Source organism: Mirounga angustirostris, unplaced genomic scaffold, assembly GCF_029215605.1.
Source record: "Mirounga angustirostris isolate CCGP_5_RB_7025 unplaced genomic scaffold, mMirAng1.0.hap1 SCAF_4, whole genome shotgun sequence".
NCBI classification, from domain to species: Eukaryota; Metazoa; Chordata; class Mammalia; order Carnivora; family Phocidae; genus Mirounga; species Mirounga angustirostris.
Window position 1 is genome coordinate 135,278,993 of NW_026991712.1, and position 15,105 is coordinate 135,294,097.

Here is a 15,105-nt window from a genome sequence, read left to right on the forward strand (position 1 = left end):
GAAAAGGGCTGAAACAACTCAGTTGGAAGTACTGTGGGATCATGGAAGGAAATCATTTGTCTGCTTGTGGTCATTCATCTCTTCACACGACCTTCACAGCCACCTGTGTTTCCAGAAAGGAGTTAAGGAGGCCTGGGTCTCTTGGGCAGAGGCCATCTGTGAGCTCGGCCCCAAAGACTCTCACTAGGCATGGCAGTGAGGACAGAGACTCCCTGGCCCAGGGAGCAGCACGTGCAAGGTCATGGCTCTGTGGACTCCCTGGGCCCAGGAAGGAAACAGAGCGCTTATCCCCAGATACCCACACACCGTACTCCCTCATCTTTTGCAGATTTCCGATCGAATGGCACTGTCTCGACAAGGCCCTCCCTAACTAGCAGGGCTGTGCGGAAGCCAACGAGTACTGCTCATTAGAGCAGATTGTTCAATTCTCAGAAAATTTGTGAGCCAGTTAGTACATACGATCATTAATGTGAATTAAATGATGTAAACTTGTAATTAAATGAATTACATTAGAAGTCAAGATTCAAGATATCCAAACTCATCCCTTCTAAGTCATTTCACACTGTACCGGTCTCTGTACTCGAGGTTACTTGCGGGCATGGTACCTCTATGGTGGAGATACGATGCAACGTCGCGCTACCGTGTGCACTTCCTCCTAAGGTCGTGTTTGCTGACGTCACATGTGTAGTTTCCACGCTGCAGTGGCACCATTGAGATCAGGATGTGTCCCCCACAGAAGCTGGTGATTCAGCTTGTACCATACTGCTGGCCACCTCCCCTTTCCCACTGCTGGCCCCACTTACTGGATTTACTTTTACCATGGAACCTATTGCCTTCTAACAGGGCGCATAATTTGTTTAGCATCATTCTTTTCTGTGTCATCACAGAATGTAAGCTCCATGAGGGCAAGGACTTTATTATGTCCTTCATGGATCCCCACACCCAGGGGAGTGGCCGGCCCCTAGCCGGCTCTCAGTAAGTCTGTACTGAATTAATGCTGGTGATGACTGGACTCCCCCGTGGGTACGAATGGCGGGGGCAGGCGTGGGGTGGAGGCCGGGGCGCCTCCCACCACCTTGCCTTAGCCCAGCAGTGTCTTCTGACACACAGGCACCCCTGACTCGAGGCCCCTCTCTTTCTCTGCCCCCCTCCGTCTGTCCCTACTGTCTCCTGCTGCTGGCGGCCTGAGGAAAGGCTTATGTAAATGTGTTCCTGGAGAGCCCAAGTCAGGGGATTTCTCTTCGCCTTGCCAGATCTAATCCCAGGCCAAACGTATTCAGCACATGGCTCTTATGTTCCCAAGACCCGTGCTTCGGCACTACTAAGGCACTGGGTGCCGAGTGGCCCCGGACCAGCAGTTCCAGAAGGGACTCTTAGAAATGCAAGTTCTCAGGCCCCACCCCAGTGAGACTGAATCAGAAATTCTGGGGATGGGATTGTCTTAGTCCATTTGGGCTGCAACAGCAAAATACCACGGCCTGGGCGGCTCATAAACAACAGAAACGTATTTCTCACAGTTCTGGAGGCTGGAAGTCGGAGATTACGGTGCCAGCACTGTCGGGTGAGGGGCCTCGTCTGGGTTGTAGACTCCCTGTTGTATCCTCATGTGCTGGAAAGGGCTAGGGAGCTCCAGCGGGGGGGTCTCTTTTTTTAGAGCACTAATCCCATTTACAAAGAGTCTGGTCTCACGACTTAATTATTTCCCAAAGGCCCTGCCTCTTAACACCCGCACACTGGGGCTTAGGTTTCAACATATACACTTTGTGGGGCGATACATTCAGACCCCAACAGAGGCCCAGCAATCTGTGTTTCTGAGATGCTAGTGTGGGAGATTCTGAGGTATGCTCAAGTCCGAGAACCACTGCTCTAAGCTGTAGATCTAAGGCAGTGGTTCTCAGATGGGGCTATGTTTTCATGCCCCCCCACCCCGCCCCGCTCCCCCGCTCCCCGCCAAGGAGACATTGGGCAGTGGCTGGAGACACTCTTGGTTATCACAAGGGAGAGCGGTGGCACTGCTGTCGTCTTGGGAGCAGAGGCCCTGGATGCTGCTAACCTCTTAGATCACACACAGCAGCCCCCTTACAGCAAAGAATTCCCCGGCCAAAATGGCACCATCACCGGTGCCGAGGGGCATAACTTCCTGCTCTAAGGTATCCTCACTTCCCCACATCCACCGAGCGCTCCCTTCCTTCTTTTCTATAATGTATTCTCTGCACCCAACAGCTGATAATAACCAACATGCCAATCTCTAACGGTCAGCCGTGAGGAGGGCAGATGAGACCGGGGACCTGCTTCCTGATTCCCTGCGCTGAGGAACACAGACACTTCAGCTGACCTTTACAGCCCAGTGGGTTACATGTTATGATTGGGGACATATGAAAAAGGTTATTAAACCCAAGCTTGGAACATCGGGAGGACTTCCTGGAGAAAGTGGCATCAGTGTTGAGACTTCGAGGCAGAGGAAGACTGAATCGGGGAAGGTTGGATGGGGGATAGCTTTCCTTATGGAGTACTTTCTAGATTTTGATCCCTATGCTGAGTATTCTACTATCGCATTTAATCCCTGAAATGCTTTCTGAGGTTTATACTATTGCTATTTCCATTTTACAGATGGGGACACTGAAGCCCAGATACATTAACAACTTGCCTAAAGCCACACAGCTAGGAAATGTTGAGGCAGGGACTGAACCCAGGTCTGTAGATTCCAAAGCCAGACAAGAAGTGATTGCTACTTACAGAAGGTTGGGAATTTTTTAAAACACAGTTAATCCTTGTGTTATTAGCCGAATTGTGTCGCCCCAAAGTTCATATGTTGAGGTCCCAACCTCTAGCACCTCAAAACGTGACTATATTTGGAGAGAAGCTGCTTCGAGAGGTGATTAAGCTAAAATGTGGCCATCAGGGTAGGCCCTAATCCAATATGATGGGTGTCCTTAAGAGAGGAGGAAATTTGGACACGGAAAGAGACATCAGGGTGTGCATACACAGGATAGACATGTGAGGACGAGGCGAGAAGGTAGCCATGTGCAAACCAGGAAGACGGGCTTCAGAAGAAACGAAACCTGATGAACACCTTGATCTTGGACTTCTAGCCTACAGAACTGTGAGAAAATGAATTTCAGTGGTTTAGGACCCCCAGTCTTTGGCGTCTTGTTATGGAAGCCCTAGCAAACTAACTGTCCTGTACATGGCTTTGATGGTGGGAAAACTTAAGGCGTGTTAATTGTGCTTTGTCTTCTCTGCCGCGTACAATATAAGAAGGGAGAAATCTAGATCTTTGGCACCGCCCCCCCAATCCACAATGACATGCAACCCCAGCCTCAGGGGCCATCTGCTGGGCCAAACCTGCTGGGACACCATTCTCTTCCTAGCTTTTTTGTAAGAGCCAAAATTTATTGAGATTTAAGCAGTGGAGGACATCTGAGAGGAAAGAGTTGGGAGGGCCTCAGGGGGTATAGGCAGGGTCGCTGAGGTTGAAGAGGTGATGGAAATAAGGCGGTGCCACCAAGCGGGACCAATGTCCTCCATGTTCTGGAGGACATGGGGTGCCTTTAGCACCAATAAAAGCTGAGACTGACTCGTCCACGAGCCCAGAGTGATGGACCCAACTGAGACCGAGCTGAACTTAAAGCTAAAAAGAAATGTGATCTATTTTGCACATCCATGCTTGTGCATTAAGATTCAAACTGACTACACTTTCTTTTCAGAATTGGGATACAGAAAAGCAGGCAGAAGCCAGTTCAAGGCAAACTGAAAACGCTTGTCAGCAGGAGAGACCCTGAATTAGGGAGAAGAAGTAAGCTACCTCGTGTTCTCTTCTGCCTCTGCCGCTGTCTTGGCTCTGTTTTGTCTCCTGACTAGACCTAATTATGCTTGTCATCTGCATCAGAAGGATGGGGCTAAGATTAACAAGTTAATATGGGTAAAAGCTCTTGGAGCTCAGTAGATGAAAGGAGATCTAATTAGCAAGGCCAGCAATGACCGCAGGCAGGCCAGCCAGCCAGGGCGGACTCCGCCCTTTGTACTCACCAAAGAGCTACTTATAGCTCCTGGGAGGGGCTTCTGCAAATTCCTCCCAAGCCTTCAGCATGGAGAGAAGAACCTTCCATGTTTTCTTCCTGCCCTAGAATTTTATGATTCTTCCTGGTGGAGAAAAATGGGCACTTCTCTAAGCTGATCGAGAGAACGAAAAGGTGCAACTCTCATTTCTTTTTTCTCGAGGCAGGGTGATCTGCATGAATAGGGGTTAATGATGCACCAGGAGGGCAAGCAGAGTGTCGAGGTCAAGTGAGTTTTCGCCATGGCAAGAGATGGATGAAGGTTTAAATCCCACTAGTTAGGAGAATTTAAGCAAAACACTCAATACCCTCAAGACTCTGGTTCTTCCTTTGCCAAATGAGGATAATGCTGCCTCCATCCTCCTTGTAAGGCTTAGATTGTTCATGCTGGACCCCAAAAGTGCATGCTTTAATTAACATTAACCAATAATAGTAGTGCCTGGCACATAATAGCTGTTTGAAATAATGGTTGGATTGAACTCTTTCATCCAACAAATACTGAGTTATCTATTATGGGCCAGGGAGAAAGGGCATTGCATCCCCTGGGCGTGCAATGATGAGCCACAGACACGATTCTGTCCTCCCAGAGCTGATGTGTTTATCAGATGATAACCTCCGTCAGCTCTCAAATCTTCCCTCCATGTCTTCCTTCTACTCCTAAAAGGTATCACTTGAGAATTCTTTTTAAATAAAAAAAAATTCTAAAACCTGCTCACAGGTATGTTTGCCTGAAAGAAAAAGACTGTTGATTTCACTCTAAGAATTAAAGGGGCTTGGAATACCCAAATTAGCCAAGAATTTTAAAGGCTAGACCAAGTCTTTTAACCTTTCCCCTTCAATTCTTCCGTGTAGTCACCAGAGTTGCTGTTTTACCTGTTATGTAAATGGCAGAGTGGTGGGAGTAGAAATTGGGGAAGAGATGGTGAGAAAGACCGGTTCCCACTGGCCCTTCTCCTTGGGGCGCTCACTTACCATGCTGCCCCTGAGCACAGGTTTGTGTAAATACAGAGTTAAGGGCTGTGCTCCGCACTGGGCAGTGAGCCGGCGGGGGGCGGGGGCGGGGGCAGGACTCTGACGCTGTGTCCCCGTTCAATCTCCAGGCCTGGCGCTGCCTTCTGTGCACGGTCACATGGCTTGGGTACATGACTTGCTGCGATTCCACAGCTAATGAGTGCAGAGCCCTGCCTCAGAGCGTGCAGTCAGACTCCAGAACCCTCACGCTCACCCGTCCACCATGCTGACAGACATCCGGAGGATAGGGATAGGTGGAGAATGGGCTGGCTGGAGAGATGAGTGCTCGGATGCAGCAGGGCCACATTCTAGGTCTGTGGGCTTCAGCTGCCGCACTCCAGAACGGCCCCAAGAACAGAATGTGGTGCGTTCTGTGTGGTCTCTTTATGGGTGAGCCAGATAACCTTGGGCAAGTTACTTCATATTTTAAGCCTCAGCTTTCTCTTTTGCTAAATGGTGATTTAAAAGAAACAAACCGGTAGATCAAAACCACCATGAGATACTTCACACCCATTAGGATGGCTACTATTTTTAAAAAAGAAAAGAAAAAGAAAATAACAAGGGCTGGCAAGCTTGTGGAGAAATCGGAACCCTCGTGCACTGTCAGGGGGAATGCAGAATGGTGCAGCCAACTATGGAAAAGAGTTTGGTAGTTCTGCCAAAAACTTCAAAATAGAAACACCAGGGGCACCTGGGTGGCTCAGTCATTAAGCGTCTGCCTTTGGCTCGGGTCATGATCCTAGGGTCCTGGGATCGAGCCCCTCATCGGGCTCCCTGCTCGGCGGGGAGCCTGCTTCTCCCTCTGCCTCTGCCCCTCCCCCCATTTGTGCTCTCTGTCTCTCACTCTCTGTCAAATAAATAAATAAAATCTTTAAAAAAAATAGTAATACCATATGATCCAGCAATTCTACTTCTGGGTATATACCCAAAGGAGTTGAAAGGAGAGTCAAAAAAGGTATCTGTACACCTATATGTTGATAGCAACATTATTTACAATGCCAAAGGTGGAAGCAACCCAAGTGTCCGTCAAAGGATGAACAGATCAGCAACATCTGGTACATACATACAATGGAATATTATACAGCCTTAAAAAGGAAGGACGCTGCTACAACACAGATGAGACTTGAGGACATTACGCTAAATGAAATAAGGCAGTCCCAGAAGCACAAATACGACGTGATCCCACTCATAGGAGGTACCTAGAATAGTCAAGTTCATAGCAACAGGAAGTAGAAGGGTGGTTGCCAGAGGCTGGGGGGAGGGGGGAGGGGGGAGGCGGGAAACGAGTTATTGTTTAGCAGGCACAGAGTTTCAATTTTGTAACCTGAGGAGCTTTCTGGACGTTCACAACCAAGTGGATGTACTTTACACGACTGAACTATATACCTAAACATGGTCAAGTGGGTAAATTTTACGTTATGTATTTTACCACAATTTTTAAAATTAATTCATAAAAAAAGAGACCAATCTCCTGGGAGGAGTGTTGGGAGGGTCCAATGAGATAAACTCTGGCACGTGAACCCTAGGGAGGTAAGGGGTGATGGCCCAACTACCTCAGGATCTCCCTCCGACTCTGCACTTTAAGAGGAGGTTTCTATACCTTCAGCCCTAAAGAAGTGATGAGCGCTGCAAGACTTTTATCGCGTGTGGCAGGCCACACAGAGAGGTTTATTGTTGGTGGTAGTTCGTTTTTTTTTTTTTTTTTTTAAAGCAGGGAGGACTTTGGGTGCAATTTCCAACTTCAAAGCAGATACCTCTTACCACCGACAGCCCACAGGCCCAGGGAGTGTTTGGAACTAGCCTCCAGGCAGGGTAGGGTAAGAACAGAGCCTGACGGGGTGAGGTCCCAGTTTTGTGTCCCTGCCAGATACTGCTGCCAGTTTGCTACCAGCTGCCGGCATCTTTCAGCGCTGCCAATAAAAGGTTCAGGAATGCTCACCAAGCCAGAAATGCCAGGCCTCCATCCCGGTCAGCGCACAGCACAGCCATCTGCGAGAACTCTCTGCTCTGTCTGGGAAGCAGGAACAATAGGAGCCATGTGTGGAGCCCAGGTGTTTTGCATATTTAATCTCCACCACAATCTAATAGCGTGAGAGCCAAGGTTCGGGTGTGAAAACTGAAGTTCAGAGAGGTAAAGTGACTTGCCCAAACTAGTGAAGGGAAGAAAGTGGACTTGAACGTAGGTCTGCCCAGAGCTGCTGTCCATTTCATCATGCTACCTTGGGACCAAATGGATTGACTGACTGACGGACTGATGGACAGACTGATGGAAAATTATGGGGATTGTTATTTCCAAATGTCTTTCACCGGAGGATTTCGAAGCACTTTTCGAGAATTCAGCAGTAATTTGTAGGATCTCTCCTCTGCAGGCATCCCAGGCCACCGGATGTATAGTCAGGCAAAGCTGCCTTTGTCCTTAGGGAACTGATAGCCCACTGGGGAGAGGAACGTGTGATAACGAGCAATAGCTAACTTTAACTGACATACGGGGCTAGCTTTCACGGGAGTTATTTTATTTAATCCACACCAAAAAAAAAAAAAAAATAGCCTGTGAAAGAGGTGTTATTACAGTAAGTCCATTTTTCAGTTGAGAAGACAGGCTTTAGGTGGGTTGAAAAACTCACCTCCTGGTACTATACTCACTCTTGCTCAAAGTGTTGCCCTTGGACCTAACTGCTGGTCAGTGGTCTGCTAACGAAAGGAGTACAGAAATAGAGTATCTGTATTTTGTAGCAATTTGATAGAACAATTTGATGTTTGTTGAGGATTCTTGTATTTCATATGTTCATTTCTTTCTACTTCATCTCATTTTTAATGAATTCAGTCTATTTTATTTTATAAAAGTATTGGTCTGCAATGGTTGGGGGATGGTGGTGGCGTGGATCCCTGCTCCTTTGCCACGGATAGTTGAGGAACCAGTGACACAGCTAGCAATAGCAGACTTGGGATTTGACCTGGGAGTCTGACTCCAGAACCTATGCTTGTCCTCAGGGTGGAAAAATGGCTGCTGCCCCTCCAGCCATCCCATGTGCATTCCAAGAAGGAAGAAGGGAAGACAAAGGGCAAAAGGGACATGCCAGCTAATTCACATGCTTCCTTGAGGTTTGGCTGTCATGCCAGCTCACAGACTTTGTTCTTGGTATCTTCTCCGGATAACCAAAATGCTTGCTCCTTCACTCCATGCAGATCTGCATTAGAATGTCACCTCCTCCTTAGAGAAGAGGCAGTCTCTGGCCACCCTATCTAAAATAGGACTGTTGTCCTTTTCCTCCCAAACCCTGTGCTGTCCAACCTAGTAGCCACTAAGCACTTGTGCCCGTCAAGCACCTAAAATGTGGTTGGTCCAAATCGAGGCATGCTGGTGGTATAAAATACACACTAGGCCCTTGACATTGCTTTATTTTCCTTCATGGGAGCTATCACCAGCAGATATTGGAGGATATATTTATACTGTATTTGTTTATCATGAGTCTTCCCCCGTTGGAACATAAGCTCCATGATGTCAGGGACTCATTCCTGCTCACCAGTGCCTAGAACAGGGCCTGACTGAAGCAGGTATTCCCAAACTATTACGAATGGACAAATAAATGCACAAAATCAACTAGAGAACCTCTCAGCCTCATTCTGTAGGTCTGACAATTCGCTTAAATTTATGTTTTTGTAAAAACTGGGATGCCTGTTTGTATATTAACTTTAATCTCCACCCTCAAGGTAGTTAGATAATATGCGAAGTGCCCTACTTAGCAATCCACACTCTAGAGACTGCTTAAGCTGTTCAGATAAGGAAATCTACACCAGGAGCTTGTTAATTAGCATTAGGAATGTCAAAAATAATTATTCGTCGCCAGAGAAAGAGCAGTGCTCCAGGTAGCGTAGCTAGAGAGACCAGATAGCTCAACTTGCTTGCAGAGTGAGGCAGGAAAATCAGCAAATGTGGCAGCATCGCGGCTCGGAGCAATTCCTGAGGACCCGTGCCTCCCTCTTGGTGCAGGACTTTCATGCCTGGCCCGTCTACATGGTGGGCTGGCTTAACTTGGAGAGGGTCTTTCCTATGGGATGCTTACAGGATTTTCCCCTCCATTCATACGTAGGAGAAAGGACTGTGGCTTTTGTGCCAAAATTGCCACTAGAAGCCGGGCAGAATTTGGCCTAAACCCTGCTTTCATACGTGATAGCCCGTCCCCGGGGGCCAGAGGGAGTGGGATTGGCTGTGGGCCCTCGTTCCCATCCCATCTTCTCTGATAGCTGGGGGCTGCTGATACTTGTGAAACGAAACGACAGTTGCTGAACCAACAGCCTGGCTTAGGCCTGTTAGTAAATCAGACTCTTCATCCCAGATGCTGCTCATTAGTTTGTGATTCATCCTCCAGCTCTCGCTCCTTCCAAGTAACAGAACCCTGACGCTGGTTCAGACAGACGGTGCCCGTCTGCACTTTGGCTCGGGGTTTCTGGTCTCTTCCACACCTGTTGCAACAAGCTACTTCCAGGGTGGCAGACGGCACCTCCACGGCGTCAGAGGTCAGGGCGAGACTGCTCAAGCGGAGCCAAAATCTTAGAGGCAACTGACGTTCTCACGGCCAGGCCCCTGGAATTGGCTTTGGGCCTGTCCTCCCCCTGTGGGGGACAGAGAACTTCAGTTTTGAGAAACTCAGGTAGGCCCGGCTTCAGATTCCCAGCCCAGGGGCCACCACCCTCGGCCGGGTCAGGCACCAAAGGCAGGCAATGAGTCTACACGCGTTCCAATCACTGTCCGTGGGCTGAAGAAACAGCCTTCTCCCATGCATACACAATGGTTTGCATGCTTACAGATGAATAAAATTCATCTTGATTGCGTTACCACCTGCATAGAAATGTTTCGTCAATATCTGAATCAATAGACGCTGAAGGAACGGACTCTATCCCTCAGGGTCGCCATACTTGGAGGCTGGGTGCTGTAGAGCTTATGAAATCCGGAGCTGGAGGTCAGAGAGCACCAAGATTTGCAAATTTGGGGGAGGCAACATCTTTTTCTAACTCAAATGCAACTGGAAAAGGAGACAGCAGTAAAAGTCCTAGAGGTCTCCTTACCTAAGCATGCACACAGGGGCTACCGCCCCCCACAACCACCCCGGTGGGTCTGGGATGCCCCCTCACCTGTGGCACACGCACAGCTGCGAGCCCTGTAGCTCTCCGGCCCGGGGCCCGCTACCTCTCCCTCTAGAGGAGTCGTCTACTCAGTCTGTCATCCAACAAACATGTGCGCTCACCTACCGTGTGCCAGGCTCAGAGAAGGGATTGGTACACAAGGCGGCAAGGTTGGTGTGGCGGGGCAGGCAGCTACAGGAAGTGGAGCCTGGGCCCCCCCCAGCAAGGGGGCCTGGGAAAGCTTCCCGCAGTGTCCCCAGAAGGTTAAGTGGGTAGAAGAGAGAGCAGGGCCGGGGGCAGAAGGATGGCGTGAGTATTCCAGGCTAGGGAGTCTTGGACAGAGGGAATAATTACTACAACTAGCCCACGTGACAAAGACCTAAGTGCCTCTGCATGTGTGCAGCTGCGTAAGGTAGGTGCCATTATTGGCCCTACCTTGTAGATGAGAAAACGAAGGCCCAGAGCAGTTAAGGGACTCGCCCAAGGCCACAGAGCTAGAAAGTGGTAGAGCCAGGATTCGAGCCCAGATTGCCTAGAATCAGAGTCTTTGTGCTGAATCACTGCACTGTACTGCCTGAGACATCAGAAAAGCAGAAAAGCCCAATCTGACCGGGTTCGGTTTGATGTGACTGGCTCAGAGTTACTGCCGGGGAGGCAGGAGGGACCAGACCACGCCACCTTTGTTCACAGTGCTGAGGAGTCTGGACTTGCTGTGAAAGGGCTTCAAACAGACATGGAATGAACAGATTTCACTAAATTTTCTGCTACCCAGCCAGATTCTTATGAGATCACCAACACTATTCTCATGAATTCCCACCTCCCTGCTCACCTCAGTCACCTCCAGAAGGTCAAGGCCCCCTCCTAAGTCATTCACTATCACCCCAACCCTTAGCCCCATGGTACTCTGCATGTCTATTAACCTGCCCATCTTTTTAGCAGCCTCTAGGCCCATATCCTTATCCCTTCTTAGAATGTTTCCCTTGACTCTTGCCCTGACTCTCACCTGACTTTTGCCCTAAAAGTTTTGCTTCCATTGCTGCTACTTGGAAGTGGGCTTCCTTTTCCCCCCTCAGACCCTGCCCATGCCACACAAGAGCGGATGGGATGGGTGTGTGCCCCACCCACTCCTTCTGAGCTCCTGTCTCCCCACTTTCTGTTGAGACAGCCCGTGGCAAAGTAACTGGTGAGCCTCAGATGACCAAACCAAATGATCTCTTTGCCGTGCTTACTAGAACTTTGCAATAGCACTGCATGCAGTTTATCAGGTCCACCTTTCGGAAAGACTTCTTTCCTTTCTTTTGGTTTCTGTGACACCAAACTTCCCTGGTTTTACCCCCACCTCACCGGCAGCTCCTTCTCCATTTCCTTTGTTGGCTTCCTCCTTTTTGACTTTAAATATCAGAGCTCTTCTCTCTATTCTTTCTCCCCCTTCATGATCTAATTCAATCCCACAGCCCATATACCAATTGAAGCCTATGTTTCTTGAATCTAAATCTCCAATATAACTTCTTGGCAGATTTGGAGACTCACATATCCAACCACCTCCATGACACCTCCCGTGGATAACAAATAGACCTTTCCAAATATAATGTGGTCACAGCATGGCTTTTCCTTTCCCTGTCACCCTGAACTTCACCAGGCTTCCCAAGCAAGGTCAATGACACCGCCATCCACTCGGTTGCTCAAATCAAAAACCTAGGAGCTATCCTGATTTCCTCCTCTCCTTTATCCCCATCAGCTAGTGCTCTTCACTTTCTCTCCCAGCATATCCCCAGTATTCATCCACTTCTTGCCTCCTCTACTATTACCACCCCCAGCCAAATCCCGGCATTTTGCAGCTCGACTACTGCCAGAAAGCTGCTCTCAGACTCGGCCTTCTCTCTTGCCCCTTCCCTGACAATCTACTCTCCACACCCCTGCCAGGATCATCTTTCTGAAAAGTAAAGCATAATATGTCACTTCAGCCCTCCAATATCTTCTCACCTGACTTAGAATAAAATCCCCACTTCTTGTCCCAGCTCAGAGAGTCCTCCATGACCTGTTCTCTGCTGAGTCTCCCCCTTGTTCACTCTGCACCACTCAGTGATCTTTTTGGTGCTTTGGACTCAGAAGGTGGTTCCAGCCTTGGGACCTTAACTCTAGATCTAGCTCTACTCTGCCTAGAATGCTCTTTCTCTGGATGTTTTAATGCTTGGGTCCTTGTCAAATGTCTGCTGAAGTGTTGCATCCTCAGAGAGGCCTTTCCTCATCGTCCAACCTAAAGAATCAGCCCCACCACCATCACCCCCACATACACATCATATGCAATCACACTCTCTTGTTATATTTTCTTCAAAACTGGTGAAGAAAACACACCACTTGGCATTTTCATATTTATTTGTTTGCTTATTTTGTGTCTGTCTACCTCCCTCCTCCCTGCTCTTGCCACACATACACTCTGGACTATAATCTATAACTTTTTCTGTTTACTAGCCTACAAGAGTAACTGAAACTCAAAAACATACTGAATGAATAGATTATAAACTATGTATTCCACATTCCAAAGTCTAGACTCTGTCCCTATAACTAGATGTATTGTGAGGAAGCATGAGTAATCAAGAGAAAGATTTTCAGGTGAGATATAAAAAGGCCTTTCAAATCATCAGAACTATACATGGACTGAGATCCTCTAAAAAGAGGGAAAGTTTCAAAGAACTATTATTTAGTAACTTTACTATTTAGTACCTTTTTAGTCTCATTCCCACAATAACTCTGCAAGGTACACATCATTATGTGCCCCCATTTACTTATGGAGAAACAGGTTCAGAATGGTTAAGTAACTGGCCCAGGGTCACACCATAGGAAGTAGGACCTGAATCAGGGATGTTTAATTCCATAGCCCATGCTTTTGACTGCCACACTAACCTGGCCCCCTTACTTTGCTCCTCAAGCCTCAGGGTCCTCAACTGCAAAATGAAGACAAGGACATGCTTCAGGGGCTGTTGTGAGGGTTGCAGGAGGTAATGCATTTAGAAGGGCTTGGCCAGTGCCTGGCACATGGAAGGTACTTGATAACTATTCATGATTAGTAGTAGCAGTGTTCCTGTTAGTGAATGGGAGAGCTAAGACATGAAAACAGGCCTGGCCAACTCCAAAGCCTCTCTCTGGTTTTCCCACGGAGTTCGGCGGGAGCTAGTCAGATGTGCTGTAGAAGGAAAAGATACTCAAGGATAGACCATCACTCACAGTCCCTCCTGACTGAGAGGGTATCGTCCCTGCCTTTACCTTTACGGGCCAACAGTAATCCGAGTTAGGCTGGACAGGGAGGATGTTCCTTCATCTAAGCAGCCACGGCATGATGGAAGCCCAGGCGAGGACTCGTGACATGACGCTCATTAGTCAAACCCAACTACCACCCCATACTGTCTTGGGTGAGCAGGCAAGTTCCTTCATCCATAAAATGGGGATAATAATGGGAGTTACCCTCCAGGAGGGTAAGGATTAAAAGGGTTAATACACAGTACTATTTCCGTGCCCACAGAGCATCGAGAACGCTGAGAGGTGCCTTCTCTCTAATGGAGGTTATGGTTATTATTCCCACCTGGGAATCCAGCATGAGCAGCACATTGTTTCAGGACCCAGGGCAGCCATGGTTGTGCAGAATTCACTTCCTATTGTTGGACCTGTTGAATTTGTAATCAGCAGATCAGAATTTGTTCATGCTGTGTGAGGGCCAGGATGTTGGAGGGGACTGGATCCCCGTGCACAACGCAGAATGAGGCAAACAAGTTGTGCTGTTCCTGTTTTTGAGCTGCAGGGAAAGCCTGAGGGCTATTTTTAGCTACGGTAGGTTCAGGTTCTGGGGAAGGCACCAGGGGCTGTGTGTGTTACATTGCATTTTAACATAATACAGAGTCAGCTGGCTGAAGGGAAAGTGTCAGGTTGTTTTTACTAATCAAAGAGTCTTGTTTTTTTTTCGAGGTTGCGATGTTCAGACTTAAGGGGCAGCAAGCAAACACCACCCTAACCACACAGATTTATCCTCATAAAAATAATTCCTTTGTTCTGTCAAGTTTCCATGAGCTATCCAAAAAACAGGAAAGAAATGCCATAAATATAGCATTTGCCTTCACTTGAGTAAGTTGTTCTTTCAGGGAAAACATATTTTGTGATTCTACTATTGTATATCTCACACAAACGAGCTCTGGAATTGTGTTCTGTGATTCAGGAACAAAGCACGAGCAAGACTCACCCAGAGAAGTCTTTCTGAGCGCTTTCAGGTGCAGGCGAGACATTTATGGTTCTCCTGCGATGACGTGCAGCACAACATGACAGGGGTGGGGATAATGACAGCAGATACAGAGAATCTGGGAAGTTAGAAACAAAATGGGTATTGCTGGGATGTAATAAATAATGTCCTCCAAAATCAGACCCAACAAAATCACCTAAGAAACAGTAGTTGAGTACCTAGGATGGCCTTACCACTGGAGGTGAAAAAGGGAACAAGGTTGACCCCCTCACCCCAAGGGAGCTTGCAGCTCAGAAAGGAAAACAGATCCAAAAGCAGTGTGCCAGGTGCTCTGCCAGGGGAAAGACCCTACTAGAGCAACTGAGCAAGTCCCAAGTTGCTTAATATTGCTGAACCTCAATTGCTTCATCTCTGACACGAGGCTAAGAATTCCCATTAAAAATGGCACAAGAAACATGTTTCACATACGGCCAAAACAAACAAAACCCTTCCATGGCCTCTTTCCCACACTCCAAGCTAAAGGAATAACCCAGAAAAGAGGAAAGCATGGGGCCCACCAACAAGGAGTTTCAACCTAAGAGGCACAAGGAAGGCTTGCCGGGTACTGAAGGGATCTTGGGACGACAGCTGTACCCGAGGCATGAGGGCCACCTGTCCAGATCGGAGCCGGTCAGAAGGCCCCCA